Source organism: Mus musculus, chromosome 1 (assembly GCF_000001635.26).
Source record: "Mus musculus strain C57BL/6J chromosome 1, GRCm38.p6 C57BL/6J".
In the NCBI taxonomy this organism is placed as follows: domain Eukaryota; kingdom Metazoa; phylum Chordata; class Mammalia; order Rodentia; family Muridae; genus Mus; species Mus musculus.
This window is the reverse complement of record NC_000067.6, coordinates 67,242,213-67,264,296: the sequence shown is the minus strand read 5'-3', so window position 1 is coordinate 67,264,296 and position 22,084 is coordinate 67,242,213. Positions and strand designations below refer to the sequence as shown.

The 22,084-nt window shown below is 39.5% G+C and overlaps 1 non-coding gene across 1 annotated transcript; it reads right to left on the bottom strand.

The window, feature by feature from the left end:
* Window positions 1-6,944: 6,944 nt before the first annotated feature.
* On the bottom strand, window positions 6,945-7,073 carry Gm26342. The gene has a single exon (XR_003949275.1). It is a non-coding gene; the product is annotated as a small nucleolar RNA SNORA17 (small nucleolar RNA).
* Between the last annotated feature and the right edge of the window lie 15,011 nt (window positions 7,074-22,084).

Genomic DNA, 22,084 nt, shown 5'->3' with positions numbered 1-22,084 from the left:
CGTTGTTGCTCATTTGTAAACGTGAATGGATATAAACCAAGGTAGAAGATTAGGTGTCTATGTCTAAATGCAATAAAAGTGGGCCTGTGATCATTTTCTTACATACATATCAATATATGTATATACAATATGCTAATATATTAAATGCTAAATATGTTAATATAGTTATATAATATATACTTCTTTAATAGGAAATCTTGTCTTGTTTAACTTTACAACAGATAGCTCTCTCCTTTTTAATTTTAAGCCATTAGTATAGCATAAATATTAGCCAGACTAAATTAGGAAAAAGGTCAAATAATTTCATTTAAAAATTTTTATAAAACTTCTGTCTCTTAAATGAAACTAGTGGACAAGTTTTTAACATAGTAGTGGTTAATGAAAGAAGCCTAAAAATCATCTACAGAAGGTATAAACACAAATATATCAGTTATCATTATGGTTGATTGTAATTCTTCCAGAATTAGCTCAAAGAAATATCAGTGGAACATGAAAAGTAGAAGAAGAAGAAGAAGAAAAAAAAACTGCTACAAATTTCCAAAGAAACAACTGCAAATAACAAATAGTTTTTTAAAAAGAAGTAAAATCTGTCTAAAAAAATAATATGCCCACAAAACAGTATATAATGGGAAAATATATATTATTCCACACAGGTGATTGTGAAAATGATAACCAGAAAACTTAGATATTTTCTGTGGGAAACATTAATGTTTACTGAAAATCCCCAAGAAGACTAGAGTAAATGGTAAGGCAACACTGTTCTTGAATGCCAGAGCTCCACAAACTAATTTATAAATTTAAAGTGACTCTAATAAATTAAAAATAGGCACTTCAGAGAAGAAAGGATGCCCTTTTCTATGAACAGAGACAAGAAGGCAATAAATCTTACTGCTTGCTTCACACCATGTATAAAAATAAATGCTAGATGGATTGAGACTGGAAATGTGAAAGAGAAAACTGTGTTCTTAAATTAAAAACATAGGTGAACATAACATGACATTTGGGTAGGCAGGCAAAATTTGCTGAAATGTATACAAACTACATTAACCAAAATGTAAAACACTGTTCAATTTCACCATTCAAATTTATGATTTATCAAAGTACACGATTATATTTCTGCAAAAAAATACTATAGAATATAGGAAGTATGCAATACACATACCTACCATGCCCTCACACATATTCAACAAAAGGCTTGGACCCAGAATATATGATGCTGTTGATAAGAAATCAGAGGACTACCTAAAATAGAATGAAGGGTGAAGCAAGCAGCTCATAGTTGATGTCCAAATGGCCAATAACTACACCAAAGGTATTCAGATGATTAGTCTCCACAGAAAAGCCAAAGTTCCCTTTGGGGGTGTAAGCAGATGAAGTTTATCCACTGTCAATGGGAATGATCATTGTTGAAAACAACTTTGAAAATCTGGCAGCCTGTAGTAAACCTGACACATATACACACTCTCTGGCTCAGCAATTCTTCCAGATCAATGCCCTTTATAATGAAGCACATATATTCACCAAGGGCCAAGTAAAAGGAGCCAAAGCAGTTTACAACCCCATAGGAACAACAACAACATTAACCAACCAAAGCTCTCAGGGATTAAACCACCAACCAAAGAGTATACATGGAGGGGGCCCATGGCTCCAGCTGCATATGTAGCAGAGGATGGCCTTATCAGGCATCACTGGGAGGGGAACTCCTTGGTCCTGTGGAAGCTAGATGACCCAGGGTAAGTAAGGGAATGCTATAAGGGTGAGGCAGGAGTGAATGGGTAGGTGAGGGAGCACCCTCATAGAGGCAGGGGAGTGGTGAGGGAGTCGGGGGCTTATAAAGGGGAAACTGGGAAGAGGGATAACATTTGAAATGTACACAAATAAAATAACCAATAAAAAAAGAAATAAATGCAAATCAAAATAAATATTTATAGTAATCTTATCTAGAATGCAGCTGGGTTGTAGAGTGATTATCTAGAATAAATAAAGCCCTGAGTTCAATCCCTAGTCTGTAACTCACATACACACACACACACACACACACACACACACACACACACACACCAAAGCAGGTTTAATAGAAAAGTCAAAAATAGACACAATCTATTGTCTATTAGAATGATAGATAAATAAAGGGTAGTATATTCATGATTCAGAAATAATAAACAGTTCCTCATGACAATATGATGAGATTTACAAGCATGTTTGGGGAAATGACAGATTCCAGTGAATATATGAAGCAGAATACTTATGAAATAAAGTTAAAAACATCACAGCTCATCTCTGCCAGAGGTAGGATGACCGGTCCCCTATGAGGAGGTGGAGCCTGTTACTTTGCTTCTTGATCTGGGGAAGAATTTTATAGCGTGCTCATATTTGTGAAGATTTGTTGAGCTATATACTTAAGTTCTGTGTGCTTTCCAGTAAACAGCTTAAAAACAAAGCTTTTTAAAAAGCAAACTTTTGGAACAAGACCATCAGATAACATAAAAAAAAATTAACTGGAAAATGCCAGGCATGCTGATGCATTCATAAACGCAGAAGCTGGGAGACCTGTGGGTTCTGAGCCATTTGGGGCTCCATAGTGAGCCTGTCTCAAATGAGAAAAGAATTAACTTGGAGATTATAAAAGTTGAAGGAGGAAGAAGCAACCTTTGATTAAATCCTGTTTGATTTGCTCTGTAATGAACGTAACAGCTCAAACTGTTCACTGTTTAACACGCGGATTCTTTATCTGCTTTTCCTCGACCTTGCCTTTTGACTCTGAAGAGGCTCAGAAAGGGCTCAGAAACGAGTCATCAGACAAGCTTGTAACTGGGTTGCACTAACAATATGGGCACCAGCAAGAGACTGGAAAAAAAAATCGTGAGGAAGATGGCAGGTATGGTGCCCTTTACCCAGACTCCTCTGTGTGGGGGCTGTGATGTGGGAAGTGGTTGAGCTCTTCTATGACAAGTCTTTAGTTCAACTCTCCAGTAGCTGCAGATGTCCTGGTTTGGGCAGCAGTGGTCCCTCTCTTCTCAAGTCAGGGCTGTGGCTTAAGCCTCCTCACTGCTGCTATTGCTTGTGTGCTTCACTGCCCCTTACTGAGTCCCTTAACTTTGTCCTGGTGTGTGCTGACACCACTTTCAGTTCCCCTCAAAACACTTGGAGACTATACATTTATATAATAAGAATCTTATAAAGTATTATATATTTTTCAATGTACCATCTGTCTCCCACCAGAGACTTGACTGACAACTATGCTCAACTGAATGGAAATACTGATCTCAAGAATACAAAAACAGATTATCAGAGCAGGTAAGGAAATTCGGAAGGGTACAGGGTAAATGTGGGAAACATGTCACACATCATGAGGAAATTCTAGAATTCTATAACCAAATCTGCTTCCCCATCTCTTAGATATAATTCCAAGAAACATCTCCAAGGAACCTCCATCCCTGCTCCAAATATTATCAACCTAGCAAACACTGTAGCTGAGCGATTTGCCTCATCTTGCCAGATAGAGACTAGGATCTGAATCCAAACCAGGGATGTGGTGCATTATAGAATCATAATTTCTTAGAAACATTGCTGGATGCTTGCCAAACAAGTGCAAGAGCCCAACCTGGAGCATCTTAGATTACCTCCTGGGGCATATGTTGTTAATACTTTTCACCTTGCTGATAAGATGGTTAAGTACCTCAAGTCCTTTATTTGTTAAAAACCTTAGAATGGATCAGTTTCAAATTCTTAATCTCAAAGACTTTTCATCAAGAAGACCCAAGGAAGACTTGTAATTTCTGCTGGATTCCTTGACAGGTGAGAAAAGCCATTGTCCTTCGCTTCCTACACTAAGCCCACAGAAACAACAAGTTGTCTGGGTATACTGATGTTGTGTTTTATTGTCTGGTGGTATTCTGATCCTGTGTCTTATAATCTGAGAGCATGGCTGGTATACTGATCATGTGTTTTATTGCCATCAACTAAGAGTGCCCTTAGTTGATAACTGACCCTGTCACCTAATTACTGTCAGAAAGTATGGCTTCATAACACCCACTATAAAGTCTTAATAACAATTTTGGCAGTCCTCCAAAGCTTAATTGGTTTATAGTTAACAACTGTATATCATAGGCCAATTCATTTAGTTACCAAGGGTAAAGATTCATAACTGGCTTACTTTGGAGATGTACCAAATGCCTTGCAATTTTCTTTTTTAACTTACTGGTTATTTGTAAATTTCACATCATGAACCCCAATACCACTCATCCCTCCATACCTGCCCTCCACCCTTGCAACATCCCCCACAACTGAGAAAGAGAACTATCACTATGGAAGCTGTAGTGTGTCATAGTGTGTCCCACAGTATACCCTTTTGTCCACACTTTTTTACTTGCAAATGTTCATTGTAATGACCCATTGATCTGCTATGAGGACTCGACTTCTGCTATTCTATCAATACTGGAACATTACTGGGACTCCTCTCAAATATCCTGATGTTGCCCTGTGTCATGAAGATCCTGTAGTTTGGGATTTGTAAGAACAGCTTCTTTGTGCACTCCAACAGTTCATCAATGGGATAAATGTTGGGGTGGTTCAATTCAAAGCCCTGTATCTAATCTGGTCAGCCCACCAGCTATTGCGTCCCACTCGACCAGCAAGAAAGACGCAACAAACTGGAATCTTCCACGGCAAAAGCTTTATTGCTTACTTCTCAGGAAGACCCCGAACCGGAAAAATGGCGCTGCTTATATAGCCTGCAGCGTGACGTTTCAGCACCTGATATGGCGTGACAGCTCCTGATTCGTTGCTCGCCCATCACCCCACTATTACGCCCCGAGAATGGGCAGTGACTAGGGGTGAGTTCACTCTCGCGCCTGCGTACAAGTCTTGTTTACTAGTTAGGCACAGTGGAGGCCAGTGCCATCTTATAATGGCGATTGCTCGAGGCACGCACGGCTCTCCTCAGCGATTGCTCGAGGCATGGCTCTCCACAACCAGCTCTCCCTGTGCTCATGCCCTCAGGGCTGGCTCACCTGTAACCAGGGCCAGCTCTATCCTGCTGCCCAGGCAAGATGCAGGGTCTATTTCCCAAGTGCTGCATTTGGTGAGGGACAGGATCAGTTCTCCCACAGACATAGGTGTTGAGGAATGAATGAGGGGAGGAGGACATCTCTCCTTGCACAGCACAGCAGACAAGATACAGAACTAACTGTCTCTCCTTTGCTTATGCCCTTAGGCAAGCTCACCTGTAACCCCCACATCCAGGGCCAGCTCCACTGTATCGCCCAGGCAAATGCTGCAGCTGGTGAAGGGCAGGGCCAGCTCTCTGACCTCATGATCCCAGGTCTAGGTCTCCCACCTACTGCACGTTGGAAAGGGGAGGATATATCTCTCCCTCACCCATGCCACTGCACAAAAGAAGAGTGGCAGAGCCATCTCTCCCGTACGCATATGCTTAGGCTGGCTCACCTGCAGCTCCCTCAATGTGCAGGGCCTGCTTTCCCAAATACTATAGCTGAACAGGGGTGAATTTGACTGTCCTGTGTTCGTGCCCGGTGGTCCAGCTCTCCTACAATGCCCAGGTGAGAAGGAGGGCCAGTTCTGTGCAGCCCTTAGACAGCAACATGTTCCTTGGCAACAGCTCAGACCAGGGACATCTGCCTGGATTTTGATGGTAAAAATCCCCTGCTACTGTAAAGCCATGGACGCAGACTTGACTCCTGGTGGTAGCACAGGCCAGGATCCTACCATGGTGGCCAGTGACATCATCTGGTACTCACATCAGGCTGTTCTTCATTACCCTCAAGTCTCCAGTCCTATCTCTTTTCATTATGCCCACATCCTTCTGTTTCTCTTCTATTTCTCCACCACTTACTTGCTCCTCCTAGTGGTGCCCAGGGTCTCTTTAGTATCTTGTGTCATCTCAGGAGTGGTCTCAAGAGTGGTCTCGGGAGTATTATGCCCAATTCATGTATTATGGAACTGGGCAGAATTTATCTCAGGCATGGTCTGCCACTACCCTCCCCCCAGGCCTGTTAGCACTGGACTGGTGGTCATTTCAGGCTTGCTTTATATTTAGGGAGTGTTGTAACTTTAATTTTTTCAAAACTTATTTTTAATTATGGTTCTTAAACATTTTAACTCCCCTTTAGCCCACCACCCACCAGAGGTAGTAGAAAAGAAAAAATATAAGGGAAGTAAACCTGTTTAGAAATGGTTCTTTGGGGCAACTCCCATCTGTTTTGCCTGGAAATCCATGACTTCAGTTCACAGAATAACAGTGGCAGCTCTATCCACTCTAAAACACTTCACTGATACACCAGAAGCCCAATTCAGTCGAGTCAGAACACAATCACAAACCAACAGTGGTAGCACTACCTACCAGAGACAGCCAGGCCTCAATATTGGCACAAGTCAGCAGGAGAGACCAGGAGAAGTTCTCAGCTGTGCCTCTCTCAGCAAATCAAAGATCAGCAAAATGTGAGACCAGCAAGCATTGCACAGATAGCTCTAAAAGCAAGCCTAACTCAGCCCCTGTCGCTGTCTGTAGAGTTCTATTTATATCCCTCTGAACATCATTTGTCCTCCATGGGTCTTGCCTCAGCATGTGGGTCTGTCTCAGCTAACATCCCGCTGCCAATCAGTCTGAATCCTCTAAAGCAGAAACTGTGCAGCATACCATGAGAAGATATTTGTGTGTTTTCTCTCTATGGTGTCCTGACAAATGCAGCTAAACTTTAAAATGTAAGACAGACCAATACATGTGTGATGTTAGCAAAGAATCCTTCATCACATGTCCTTTCATTAGTGTTTGCTTTAGCAAAATATCTCTTCTCTTGTGTCTGCTCCTTCATGAGTCTGCCTTAGCCTTTCACCTGTGTCCACTTCAGGGAAACACTCCTTCATGTGTTGGCCCCAGCAAAACACAGTGGACTTTCCAAAGAATCCTTAAATTTCCACTCCAGAGTGTTAGGCTACTAATCATTCAGATGTTCATGGATCGGAACACTGATTGAAGAGATATAGCCTCTCTTCTCTGCCACCTACTGATGCACATGTGATGCAGCCACACCTGCAATTCCTCTAGGGGCAGGTGCTAATATTTTCATGGTTACATAAATATTTAGAAACTCCTGACTTAACTTTTCTCTATATACAATAATGAAGATTGTATACTATAAATTTCCTGCCAAATTCTACTTTTTGGCATATCATCTTGGAAGCTATAGTACCCTTTTATAAATTTGATGTAAAATACATGACTCTTAACATACTTTAATGTCAAATGACCATTAGATGATCTAGCTAGTGTTTTTTTTATGTGTATGAATGTTTGCCTGTGTGTGGGACCAAGAGAGAGAGAGAGAGAGAGAGAGAGAGAGAGAGAGAGAGAGAGAGAATGTTACCACGTGCTTACCTGATGTCCAGAGAAGCCAGAAGAGAGCATCAAAGCCCTAGGAATTGGATTTACAGATGGCTATAAGCCACATGTTGGAGCTGAGTTTCAAATCTAGTCCTTAGAAGAACAGCGGTGTTCTTAACCACTGAGCCATCACTACAGCCCTTCTACCCAGATATAGATAATGATTAGAGGCAAAGAACAGCCTTGACTTTAACAGATTTGATCATTTATGGAATTTTTTCAAGAGAGAATATTTTTAAGTTATACAATATCCAATATTTGATCATTGTTTGGATGGATATCCAAAGGACCTAGGATAAAACCAAATATGACTCATAAAAAGTCAATGAAATGATTTGTAGTAATATTCTGCTATACATTTCGATTGGTATCTAGCCCCAGTCATTATCATAGATACTTTCTCCAGCAACTGAAGGGAGCAGATGCAGAGACCTAATGTTTAAGTGGAACTTAAGGACCTTCACAGAAAAGGGGGAAGGAAGGATTGTAGGAGCCAGGGGTTCAAGGACACTACAAGAACACAAAATCAGCTAAGCAGGGCTCATAGGGGCTCACAAAGACTGATTCAACAATCATGAATCCTACATTTGTCTAGGTAGGTTCTCTGTTTAAATATTATGGTTGTGTATCTTGGTGTTCTTAAGGGGCTCCTAACAGTGGGAGTAGTAGGTATCTCTGACTCTTTTGCCTGCTTTTAAGATCTTTCTCTACTAGGTTGCATTGATCTTATTGTATCTTGCTATGCCACATTCAGTTCATATCCCTAGGAGGCCTGCTCTTTTATGAAGGGAAAAGGGGAAGGGAGATCTGGGGAAGAAGGGATGAGGTAGAGGGAGTAGGAAAAGTGTAGGGAAGGGAAACTGTGGTTGGGATGCAATATATGAAAGAATAACTTGAGAGAGAATAATTCAGACAACCTTATTCTAAATTATTCTAAATTTCTCATTTCCTTAAAATCCGAAAGTCTTACTGTAAGTTTCTCTGCCTGCTTTGATTTTTTTTTTAATGTGTAAGGGAGATGTGCATGGAATACAGGCATCCCTAGACACCAGAGGCATCAGGTCCACATAGAGCTGTAGTCATAGGTAGGTGTAAGCTGCGAATCAAGCAGGGATCCTATCAATAATAGTGTAAGCTTTTAACAGCTGATCATCTCCTCAGCACAACTCTATCCACTTCTAACATCCCAATTCTTCATTTCTTCTCCTTGTGTTCCAGACATAGCAACAGACTCAGTGTTGTTTTTCCACTGATTTCTTCCCTGAGACCTAGTAAAATTGTCATTCTCTGTGCCTAGAAATCCTTCTTCTTCATCTTGTCAGGGCACTCTGTCTCAGGTCACATATCATCCATCTACCCAGTTACTCCCCACAATATAATCTGTTTGCATTATCTCCATAACACTCCATTCTTTGAGATGAGCTTATTGATTTATTACGTGATTTCTAAACATTATGTCATCTCTGACACATTATCTGTCTTGTTCATCAGTTTATCTCCAAGGCACATGGCAAGTTCTTAATAAACATTTTAAATACCTCTTACATGAATGCATAAGTAAATGCAGGTAAATTATCAGAATTGCAAGACAAGCAACCATGTGTTTATACAATATTAAGCATTATATAAATGCTTTCACAGTTTATTGTGCTATGTCCTATCATATTTAAAAGATGTATTCATCTCTAAAAGATTTATTGGAAATGCTTATCTTTGGTATTTATACACAAACATGACTAGGACTCGTGTGATTCATCTGGAATTATACATCTCTTGTACCAAATTGTATTTCTGTTTGTGGCTACCAAGAATTTTAGGTTCAAGTTAAAGACCTAGTTTCAAATGACAGAAATGTATGGTGGACATTTGGAGTGTTGTATTTACCCCTGAGTCACATACATGATATTTATTTACATATCTGATAGTTTTACTTTAATATTATTTTTTATGTTCTCTACAAATACTATAGCAAAACCTATCTAAAATAAGTTAGTAAAATCAACAACCAAATAAACTATGTATGTTCATTTAGCAGTGGGCAGCATAGCTCAGGAGCCCATCTTTGTAATTGTTTCAAGGGTTTCTCCCCTTCAAAACAAGGTGAGTTTTAAATTCTTTTGGTTAGAAATCAAGTTTTAATGAAACATGCTTACATTATATCATAATTAGTTCATAACATCAATCCAATAAGATTTTAAGCCCTCTATCTATTTATATACATTTTGCATAATACAAGACTAGAAATTGACTTGTCCAACAATAGATCTGCCTAAATAATCTGCCTAACAGACCTTTGCTAAGTTCACAGGATGAGCACATGACCTTGCATGGCTTAAGACTCAATGCAAGAGTAAAGCAGTTGCTAAAGGCTGGAGACAGAAACAAAATTGATCCAATCCTCTCCCTAGTCTGGAGATACACTTGCCCACAGTCAGAAGCTGCAGAATGCTTTATATAATGGGTGCCCCTCCTTACAAGAACAAAGAAAGCATCAATGATACTCGACTACATAAATATCAAGAGACAGCCTGTGCCATGCTTCTAGGATGTACAATTCTTCTGGGCACAGATTCATCAACTGCGTGATGCTTTTGTATTGATTCTAAAGTGTTTTTTGGATGAACTTTGAAAGCCATTTGCTGAGTGTGGTATTTTGTAGGCTTTGGGTTGTCAATAGGCGTGTTTTGCTGCAATTAATAACTATATGCTCATGCACCTGTGGAGAAGATGAAGCATCTTTCTAATTTCATGTTCGGCAATAAACATGAGCGACTGTCTGCATGATCCCTCTTTTGATTCCAGCTGCCAACAGCTTGGAAAGCTTTGAGGCCAGCTAACTCTGCATTCCCTCATTAGCTGGTGTCCCCATTTATTTTTCTGCCTAAATGGGTAGAGAAGTCATTTTGTTTAGCTCATTCGGATCTGTTGAGAAAGATACCAGCAAATCAACACCTGTCACTTTTCAGTAAATCCTAAGAGGAAATGGGCTTTATAGCAGCTTTGCCTTGGCAGCACAAAGAATGCTCAAGGTTTGAAGCAAATGCCTAGATTCTAGGAAGCAGCCATCCCCAACTCAAAGCCAGTGAGGGGGTGCCTATGTGCCTATTATGGATATAATTAATCCAAATCACTCACAAGACAATAAAATTTAATTATGGGTTCTTAGTTTCTAAGAACTCGCCAATTATTGTTAATAGGCTTTGCCTTGATCATAGCTAGTGAGTTAAATCTGTTGAAGCTATTTTTCCAACAGTTAATTTCTTAAAAATTCACTCTATCTTTAGTTAAATGGGTTTAATCCAGCATTGCTTTGTGGTAGCAGACAAAATGCTCTACTGACCTCAGTTTAGCCCCTGTGTTTTGGAAAATACTTTAAGGTCTCAATATCTGGATGGTTTTTATGTAATTGGCATTTCCTGCACTCAAAAAACATCTAGCCCTGCTATCTGTCATGAGTACTTCCCCACTCATCTTGGGGCAGTTGGATATCTCCTTCTTCGTTGATTTTAGGTATCTCTGTGTCTGAGAATACAAGCAGCGCAAAGTCTTTCAAAGTTCATATTGATTTTATAAGATCCTATATTGATTCAGTTGTGGTTCAATCCCTTTAATATGTATAATCAAGAGGGCTATGGAACTAATGATCATTGTATTCACAGATGGCTAAACTGTCCCTAGAAATCAGCATTTTTTTAAAAAAGGAATTTGAAAAGGAATGTTTTGTTTCTGTAAGAGTCTCCATGAATTACCTTGTTTACCTGAACTACACTTCTATAAATAAACTGTGTTTCTTCATTGGCTGTCTTCTGGGGAATCTCAAGGATTTTATATACCTTGATGAACATTATGTAGCAAGTTACTCTTGACAATAGACTTCAACCATCAAGGATCCTGGATTTTACCCATTAGCTCTCTCACTTAAGTAAATGTAAAATAATAAATGCTTATAACAGAAGCTCCAGTTTCTTCAAAATACTCCATGCTGTTACTATGGCAGAACAACATGACTAGTGGAAAATTATTAGATGTGCACATAATGTGTAGTTGCCTCTTAGGAAGAGGATGTCAAAATATTTGTTAGAGCCATGGTTGTAGTCATTGATCCAGGAGTATAGTCAGAATTCCCTGCCTGTGTCTGAGGATTTGTCCAGATGAGTTTCCTGAAATAATTCTGTTTTGCTTTTGAGTCAGTCAAAATTACTTTCATCCTAGCCCTTGACCTCAGTTGACTTAAAAGTATTATGTAACCTTTGATAGCAAAATTCTACTTTGTGCCATAGAGAATCTGGGTATGTCCTGAAAAAAAAAATTGTGGGGATGTTGCTTGATTGCTGATGGCAAGATTTGTACTATGAATGATAATGATAGCTAGGGTGACAACTGAAGGAGAACTTCTGCAAGGAAGCATTGTAAATTGTCTGTGGGTTATCTAACAAGGGTCAGGCACTATAATTAATTAAAGATGTGTGTAAACACTTGGTTAAGCCTCACCTTGAAAGGAAGAACTTCACTCCTTTATCCTTAAATCTGAATTTCCCTTAGAACTTGAAGTGTTTAACTGGTGGAATACAAAGAAGGGATGTCCTGAGAGTTCTAGGACAAAACCTAAGAAGACACTGCTTCCACTGGGGTCTCTTGAAATGCTCACTCTGGAAGAAGCTAGTTGCCATGTCTGGCCCCAGAGCCTGACTTAGAAACTTCAACTGAAGGCACTCTGGCCAAAACTCTGGTTGGGCTTTAGAATTGTACCTGTGAATGAAGCTATCTTGGATCTTTGGAGGAGGGGATTGTTTTGTTTTAGGTTTTATAATGGTATGAGTATGCTTGGCCCAAGGACTGGCACTATTAGGAGGGATGACCTTGTTGGAGTAGTTGTGGCCTTGTTGGAGAAAGTATGTCATTGTGGGCATAGGTTTTAAGACTCTAATCCTAGCTTCCTGGAAGCCAGTAATCTGTTTGCCTTTAGAACAAGATGTAGAACTCTCAGCAGTTTCTACATCATGCCTGTATGGTTGCTGTGATGCTTCTGCCTTGATGAGAATGGACTGAACGTCTGAACCTACAAGCTAGCCCCAACTAAATGTTGTCATTATAAGAGTTGTCTTGGTCATGGTGTAGGTTCACATTGATAAAACTTAATTAAGACAGGGTTTGGTTTTTTGTTGGATTTCTTTTGGTTGATGTTGTTTGCTTTGTTTGTTTTTTGAGAGGACCACATTATAGTTCTGCTAGCTTTAAACCTACTTTGTAACTAAAGATGACGTTTGAATTTCTAATCCTTCTCCATCTACCTCCTTAGTACTAGAATTACAGAAGTGTACTACCAAGTCCTGTTTACAGCATGTTTGTTATCAGATTCAGGACTTTCTGTCTGCTAAGGCAGCATCCTACCACATGAGCTACATTGTCAGCCCAACCTTTGAATTTTCAAGACCAGTCAATAGACTATTTTTGTATCACAAAATGACCTCTACCAGTATGACAGAGAAGAATGAAGTAGGGAACCCTGGTCCAAAATTCTAAGCTTTACAGTAATACAGTTTAATAACATGATGTTCCAAGCCACTAACATCAGTATTCTGTAGTGATAGAACAATAGCAAAGTACATCATGTGGCATGCATAGGTAGAAGGAAATCAGACCTTATATTTTGATTCTGTCCTCACATAATCTCAAATTCCCAGGCCATAAAGAAGTGAGTTCTTCACACTCACAGCCAAATATTCACTTACCTGGAATCCACTGAAATCATGTGGCTGTCTGATTATCTGCCATACTTGGACCCTCAGGATATGAAGAAGAGGGTAGACCAGGAGGGGGATAATGACTGTACTGTAAAAAAGAGATTAAAGATAATTTTTTAAAAGAAGAAATTCATACTTAAAGCAAGTAAACTAAACTGTCTACCAGTTGAACTCTGTTCAATAAAACTATATATTTCTAATGAATGCACCATATTATTTAACCTGATCCTGTAGACTATCACATCTCCAACTAGTTCAATATATTACTGAGATATGTTTCCTTAAGCATTTGGTAATGTGTCATAATTTACATTTTTGTCCTAATATACTTTTCCATTAATGTATCTCTAAATGTTTTAACATTGCATTACTTTTACTTTTATGATATCAGTAATAACTATAAGGAATCACCCTTTGTGAAATAATTTATTCCTGATATACAATAGACATTCAATTGATATACATTGATTGATAACCTACCCTTTTCTGCTCTATGCAGATGCCAGCTAGTCATCTTCATTTAGATCAACAGTTTTCAAACTGTGGGTCTCAATCCCTTTGGAGGTGGAACAATCCTTTCACTGGATCACATATCAGAAATCCTGAAAATCAGAAATTTACATTATGACTAATAATAGTAGCAAAATTACAGTTATGAAGTAGCAACAAATTAATTTTGGGGTTGGGGGTCACCACAACATGAGTAACAATATTAAGGGGTCACATACAGCATTAGGAAGATTGAGAACCACTGGCCTAGATGCTCTACAAAGTAATAACAACAATCATAACGGCTACCATGTATCACAGCCTTCTCTGTACTCAGTGTGATTCCATTCATCACTAATATTTTCTCAGTCTACCATCACATTAAACATATGAGTAGGGGCCATTGTCCCCATGCTATAAGAGCAGGTAAGATAAGAAATATAAGCAGCCTGCTGAAGATCAAGTATCTGCTAAGCATCAGTACTTAGATTCACAACCAAGAAAATAATATCTACTTCTAGCTGCAAATTAATTACACACCTAAAACATAACATCACTTTCAGTTAATTCTAATTCACAAGGGATCAAAAATAAATAAATAAATGTGGTCTCTCAAGCACTCTCTCACTTACCCAAATGCTACAGGCCATTTCTTTCTCCCAAACATCATAGTAAAATTTGTTGCTCACTTCTATTGTATTTTCAGAAATCTCTAAATACTCCAACCCCATCTAATCTCTCTCTCTTCTGTTCTTTTCAATAATGAAAGTAAGTTTTCCAAAAGTTCAAATATAATTATGTTGCCTTCTGTCTTAGGGTTTCTATAGCTTCAATGAAACACCATGACCAAAAACCAAGTTGGGGAGGAAAGAATTTATTTGACTTACACTTCAATGATGTTAATCTCTTCCTAATCACCGCTAATTTCTTAACTTCAGCTAACCAGCATCAATTGTCCCAATAACATAAAAGTTTTTCACTTTAATAATTCTGCTATCTTGTTCATCACAGCTGATTCTTAAGGCCCAGATAACCAGAATCAAAGAATCCTAAATCAAAATAGCTCTGATGAAGTCTTATTTTTCTTTCTGAGATTTCACAAGCCAGGTCTCCATCTTCTGCACTGCTCTCAACATTATCTTCCAAGGTCCTACAGAACTTCCCACAGAGTTCCTAACACTCAATGGTTTTTCTAGCCCAAAGTTCCAAAGTCCTTCCACAGTTCTCCCAAAAACATGGTCAGAGATGTCACTGTAATACCCTATTCACTGGTACCAACTTGTCTTATTCAGGGTTTCTATAGCTGCCACAAAATACCATGACCAAAAAGCAAGTTGGAGAGGAAAGGGTTTGTTCTGGTTATACTTGCACATTCATCACCAAAGGAAAACAGGACAAGAACAAAATCAGTGGAGGAACCTGGAGGCAGGAGCTGATGTGAAACCATGGAGAGGTGCTGCTTACTTGGTTATTTCTCGTGGCTTGTTATGTCTACTTCCTTATTGAACCCAGGATCACAAACTCAGGCACGGCACTACCCATAATGGGATGCACCCTCTCCCATTAATCACTAATGAGAAAATGCCTTGCAGCTGGATCTCATGGAGGCATTTTCTCAACTGAGGGTCCTTCCTCTCTGATAACTCTAACTTGTGTCAAGTTGACACACAAATCCACCCAGTATACCCTCTAAGTTAAATACTACAACAGCTTCTTATTGCCCTTAGCAAATGTTAAATCCTCATCATAGCTTACAGGGCTCTTGTGAGTTAGACCTATTTTCCTAGTTTCTCCATCTGCTCTCTGAGCTCAATGCTCTAGTTAGTCTCAGTTCTCTTTAGTTCTTCAAACATAGCATGTTTTTCTCTTCTCCAAGTCTTCATGCTCTTTGTTCTCTGATAAGTCCTTTCTTGCCCTCAGAGATTTGGACCTGAATAGGGCAGTGATAGAATGAAAAGGGGGCAGGCAGACAGACAGAATGATATACAGACAAGCTGAGTTTGAATGATTTAGGCCTCTGTCCTAAAAAAAAATTAGGGCATTCTTGAAGCTTGGTTGGTTTACTATAAAGAGTTGAACAGAAAGGCAAGATGTCTGAATACAGCTGAACAAGGGGGCAGTATTATTTCATAAAGGTAAATGAGGTAGGTTTTATAGTATATAGCTGGATCAAGGAGACAGCTTTAACTAATCTTGGTAGGAGCAATCTCTGTGGGAGATCAATCTTAGGGCTGTAAATATATGGGGGAGAAATATATTTTCTATGGTTTACACACACACAAAGATCAGAATAGAAGGTTTTGACATTTTCCCATGAGTCTGAGGCTATTGAGTCCTTGACATGGCCATCACCATGTCAAAGGCCTCATTTACCTCAGAATCTCTGTCCCTGCCTCTTTCTGAGAGAGAGAGAGAGAGAGAGAGAGAGAGAGAGAGAGAGAGAGAGAGAGAGAGAGTGTGTGTGTGTGTGTGTGTGTGTGTGTTTGTGGATTAATATGTAAGCTCTTAGCTGTTCTTTTGCTCTGACACCATGAACTCTATCTGAAAGCATAAGTTCAAATTCAGTGTTTTCCTTTGCAAGTCACTTTTGTCATGGTGCTTAATCACAGCAACAGAATTGCTAAGACACTCACCCATTGCTGTTAACATTGATTCTTCTCCCCTGATACTTCCCAAACTACAACAAACTCTAGCTTTTCCAAGAAACCCTAAGGCCATGCACAATTATGGAAGAACTGCACTCAGCTGGCTAAGATGATAAGTTGGGTTAAGACTTCCCTTCCCCTTTTTGCTAGAGGAAAAAGCAACAGCCAATAAATCCAATTATGATGACCTTTGGAGGAAAAAAAGGCTCAGCTGGATTCCTAAAGATGGTGTTAGTTTACGTCAGAAGATAGCCCTGTACTCTTCCCCTAAATGTTACAGAAATACATGTCATGGGAAACCTAAGAAAATTAAGAGGATTGGAAAGTAGCTATGGTATTTGTCAGGCACTGGCAGAGCTTCTCAGGAGACAGCTTTATTAGGCTCCTGTCAGCAAGCTCTCCTTGGCATCACAATAGTGTCTGGGTTTGGTGGTTGTTTATGGGATGGATTCCCAAGTGGGGCAGTGTCTGGATGGTCATTCCTTCAGTCTCTGCTCTACATGTTGTCTCTGTAACTCCTTCCATGGGTATTTTGTTCCCCTTTCTAGGAAGGATTGAAGTATCCACATTTTGGTCTTCCTTCTTTTTGAGTTTCATGTGTTTTGCAAATTATATCTTGGGTATTCTGAGCTTCTGGGCTAATATCCACCTATCAGTAAGTGAATATCATGTGTGTCCTTTTGTGATTGGGTTACATCACTCAAGATGACATCCTCCAGGTCCACCCATTTATCTAAGAATTTCATAAATTCATTGTTTTAATAGCTGAGTAGTACTCCATTTTGTAAATGTACCACATTTTCTATATCCATTCCTCTGTTGAGGGACATCTGGGTTCTTTCCAGATTCTGGCTATTATAAATAAGGCTGCTATGAACATAGTGGGGCATGTGTTCTCATTACAAGTTGAAGCATTGTGGGAAGCCACATGTGCTGTTGCAGGGTGGCGCTGGCTGGCGCTGGCTACCGCTGGCCACCACACATACATAGGCAGTAAAGTTTTTTTTTTTTTTTTTGCCAAGATGAGGTTTTGAGAATTAACCAATCAGATGAGAGACAAGTTACCCAATCAGATGAGAGACAAGTTACCCAATCAGATGAGAGACAAGTTAACCAATCAGATGAGAGAGAAGTTGACCAATCAGATGAGAGAGAAGTTAACCAATCAGATGTAGGCATGCAAATGAGGTGGTAAGCATAACCCATGCATAACCAATCCGGGTGTGAGACACGCCTCTCCTAGGCCTATATAAGCAGCACCAGTTCTGGGCTTGGGGTCTCTTCACCTCTGCAATCAACCTCTCCCAATAAACGTGTGCAGAAGGATCCTGTTGCAGCGTTGTTCTTGCTGGCAAGTCGGGCGCAGCCAAGAGAACATCTTCTGGATATATGCCAGGAGTGGTATTGCTGGATCCTCCAGTAGTACTAAGTCAGATTTTCTGAGGAACTGCCAGACTGATGTCCAGAGTGGTTGTACTCACTTGCAATTCCACCACTAATAGAAAAGTGTTCCTCTTTCTCCACATCCTCGCCAGCATCTGTTGTCACCTGAGTTTTTGATCCTGAACTTTTGATCTTAGCCATTCTGACTGCTGTGAGGTGGAATCTCAGGTTTTTTTTGATTTGCATTTACCTGATGATTAAAGGATGTTGAACATTTTTTCAGTTGCTTCTTGACCATTCAGTATTCCTCAGTTGAGAACTCTTTGTTTAGCTCTGTACCCCATTTTTAATAAAGTTATTTGGCTTTTTAGTATTTAATTTCTTTTTTTATTACATATTTTCCTCAATTACATTTCCAATGCTATCCCAAAAGTCCGCCATACCCTCCCCCCCACTTCCCTACCCACTCATAACCATTTATTTTTTTTTGGCCCAAGCGTTCCCCTGTACTGGGGCATATACAGTTTGCGTGTCCAATGGGCCTCTCTTTCCAGTGATGGTCGACTAGGCCATCTTTTGATACATATGCAGCTAGAGTCAAGAGCTCCGGGGTACTGGTTAGTTCATAATGTTGTTCCACCTATAGGGTGGCAGATCCCTTTAGCTCCTTGGGTACTTTCTCTAGCTCCTCCATTGGGAGCCCTGTGATCAATCCAATAGCTGACTGTGAGCATCCACTTCTGTGTTTGCTAGGCCCCAGCATAGTCTCACAAGAGAAAGCTACATCTGGGTCCTTTCGATAAAATCTTGCTAGTGTATGCAATGGTGTCAGCGTTTGGAAGCTGATTATGGGATGGATCCCTGGATATGGCAGTCTCTAGATGGTCCATCCTTTCATCTCACCTCCAAACTTTGTCTCTGTAACTCCTTCCATGGGTGATTTGTTCCCAATTCTAAGGAGGGGCATAGTGTCCACACTTCAGTCTTCATTCTTCTTGAGTTTCATGTGTTTAGCAAATTGTATCTTATATCTTGGGTATCCTAGGTTTGGGGCTAATATCCACTTATCAGTGAGTACATATTGTGTGAGTTCCTTTGTGAATGTGTTACCTCACTCAGGATGATGTCCTCCAGGTCCATCCATTTGGCTAGGAATTTCATAAATTCATTCTTTTTAATAGCTGAGTAGTACTCCATTGTGTAACTGTACCACATTTTCTGTATCCATTCCTCTGTTGAGGGGCATCTGGGTTCTTTCCAGCTTCTGGCTATTATAAATAAGGCTGCTATGAACATAGTGGAGCATGTGTGCTTCTTACCGGTTGGGACATCTTCTGGATAAATGCCCAGGAGAGGTATTGCTGGATCCTCCAGTAGTACTATGTCCAATTTTCTGAGGAACTGCCAGACTGATTTCCAGAGTGGTTGTACAAGCCTGCAATCCCACCAACAATAAAGGAGTGTTCCTCTTTCTCCACATCCTCACCAGCATCTGCTGTCACCTGAATTTTTGATCTTAGCCATTCTGACTGGTGTGAGGTGGAATCTCAGGGTTGTTTTGATTTGCATTTCCCTGATGATTAAGGATGTTGAACATTTTTTCAGGTGCTTCTCTGCCATTCGGTATTCCTCAGGTGAGAATTCTTTGTTCAGTTCTGAGCCCCATTTTTTAATGGGGTTATTTGATTTTCTGAAGTCCACCTTCTTGAGTTCTTTATATATGTTGGATATTAGTCCCCTATCTGATTTAGGATAGGTAAAGATCCTTTCCCAATCTGTTGGTGGTCTTTTTGTCTTATTGACAGTGTCTTTTGCCTTGCAGAAACTTTGGAGTTTCATTATGTCCCATTTGTCAATTCTCGATCTTACAGCACAAGCCATTGCTGTTCTGTTCAGGAATTTTCCCCCTGTGCCCATATCTTCAAGGCTTTTCCCCACTTTCTCCTCTATAAGTTTCAGTGTCTCTGTTTTTATGTGAAGTTCCTTGATCCACTTAGATTTCATCTTAGTAAAAGGAGATAGGTATGGATCGATTCACATTCTTCTACATGATAACAACCAGTTGTGCCAGCACCAATTGTTGAAAATGCTGTCTTTCTTCCACTGGATGGTTTTAGCTCCCTTGTCGAAGATCAAGTGACCATAGGTGTGTGGGTTCATTTCTGGGTCTTCAATTCTATTCCATTGGTCTACTTGTCTGTCACTATACCAGCACCATGCAGTTTTTATCACAATTGCTCTGTAGTAAAGCTTTAGGTCTGGCATGGTGATTCCACCAGAGGTACTTTTAACCTTGAGAAGAGCTTTTGCTCTCCTAGGTTTTTTGTTATTCCAGATGAATTTGCAGATTGCTCTTTCTAATTCATTGAAGAATTGAGTTGGAATTTTGATGGGGATTGCATTGAATCTGTAGATTTTTTTGGCAAGATAGCCATTTTTACAACGTTGATCCTGCCAATCCATGAGCATGGGAGATCTTTCCATCTTCTGAGATCTTCTTTAATTTCTTTCTTCAGAGACTTGAAGTTTTTATCATACAGATCTTTCACTTCCTTAGTTAGAGTCAGGTCAAGATATTTTATATTATTTGTGACTATTGAGAAGGGTGTTGTTTCCCTAATTTCTTTCTCAGCCTGTTTATTCTTTGTGTAGAGAAAGGCCATTGACTTGTTTGAGTTAATTTTATATCCAGCTACTTCACCGAAGCTGTTTATTAGGTTTAGGGGTTCTCTGGTGGAATTTTTAGGGTCACTTATATATACTATCATATCATCTGCAAAAAGTGATATTTTGACTTCATCTTTTCCAATTTGTATTCCCTTGATCTCCTTTTGTTGTGGAATTGCTCTGGCTAGGACTTCAGGTACTATGTTGAAGAGGTAGGGAGAAAGTGGGCAGCCTTGTCTAGTCTCTGATTTTAGTGGGATTGCTTCAATCTTCTCACCATTTACTTTGATGTTGGCTACTGGTTTGCTGTAGATTGCTTTTATCATGTTTAGGTATGGGCCTTGAATTCATGATCTTTCCAAAACTTTTATCATGAATGGGTGTTGGATCTTGTCAAATGCTTTTTCTGCATCTAACGAGATGATCATGTGGTTTTTGTCTTTGAGTTTGTTTTTATAATGGATTACATTGATGGATTTTGGTATATTAAACCATCCCTGCATCCCTGGAATAAAACCTACTTGGTCAGGATGGATGATTGCTTTAATGTGTTCTTGGATTCAGCTAGCGAGAATTTTATTGAGTATTTTTGCATCAATATTCATAAGAGAAATTGGTCTGAAGTTCTCTATCTTTGTTGGATCTTTCTGTGGTTTAGGTATCAGAGTAATAGTGGCTTCATAAAATGAGTTGGGTAGAGTACCTTCTACTTCTATTTTGTGAAATAGTTTGTGCAGAACTGGAATTAGATCTTCTTTGAAGGTCTGATAGAACTCTGCACTAAAGCCGTCTGGTCCTGGGGTTTTTTTGGCTGGGAGACTATTAATAACTGCTTCTATTTCTTTAGGGGATATGGGACTGTTTAGATCGTTAACTTGATCCTGATTTAACTTTGGTACCTGGTATCTGTCCAGAAATTTGTCCATTTCATCCAGGTTTTCCAGTTTTGTTGAGTATAGCCTTTTGTAGAAGGATCTGATGGTGTTTTGGATTTCTTCAGGATCTGTTGTTATGTCTCCCTTTTCATTTCTGATTTTGTTAATTAGGATTTTGTCCCTGTGCCCTCTAGTGAGTCTAGCTAAGGGTTTATCTATCTTGTTGATTTTCTCAAAGAACCAACTCCTCGTTTGGTTAATTCTTTGAATAGTTCTTCTTGTTCCACTTGGTTGATTTCACCCGAATTTGATTATTTCCTGCCGTCTACTCCTCTTGGGTGAATTTTCTTCCTTTTTTTCTAGAGCTTTTAGATGTGTTGTCAAGCTGCTAGTGTGTGCTCTCTCCAGTTTCTTCTTGGAGGCACTCAGAGCTATGAGTTTCCCTCTTAGAAATGCTTTCATTGTGTCCCATAGGTTTGGGTATGTTGTGGCTTCATTTTCATTAAACTCTAAAAAGTCTTTAATTTCTTTCTTTATTCCATCCTTGACCAAGGTATCATTGAGAAGAGTGTTATTCAGTTTCCACGTGAAAGTTGGCTTTCCATTATTTATGTTGTTATTGAAGATCAGTCTTAGGCCATGGTGGTCTGATAGGACACATGGGACAATTTCAATATTTTTATATCTGTTGAGGCCCATTTTATGACCAATTATATGGTCAATTTTGGAGAAGGTCCCGTGAGGTGCTGAGAAGAAGGTATATCCTTTTGTTTTAGGATAAAATGTTCTGTAGATATCTGTCAGGTCCATTTGTTTCATAACTTCTGTTAGTTTCACTGTGTCCCTGTTTAGTTTCTGTTTCCACGATCTGTCCATTGA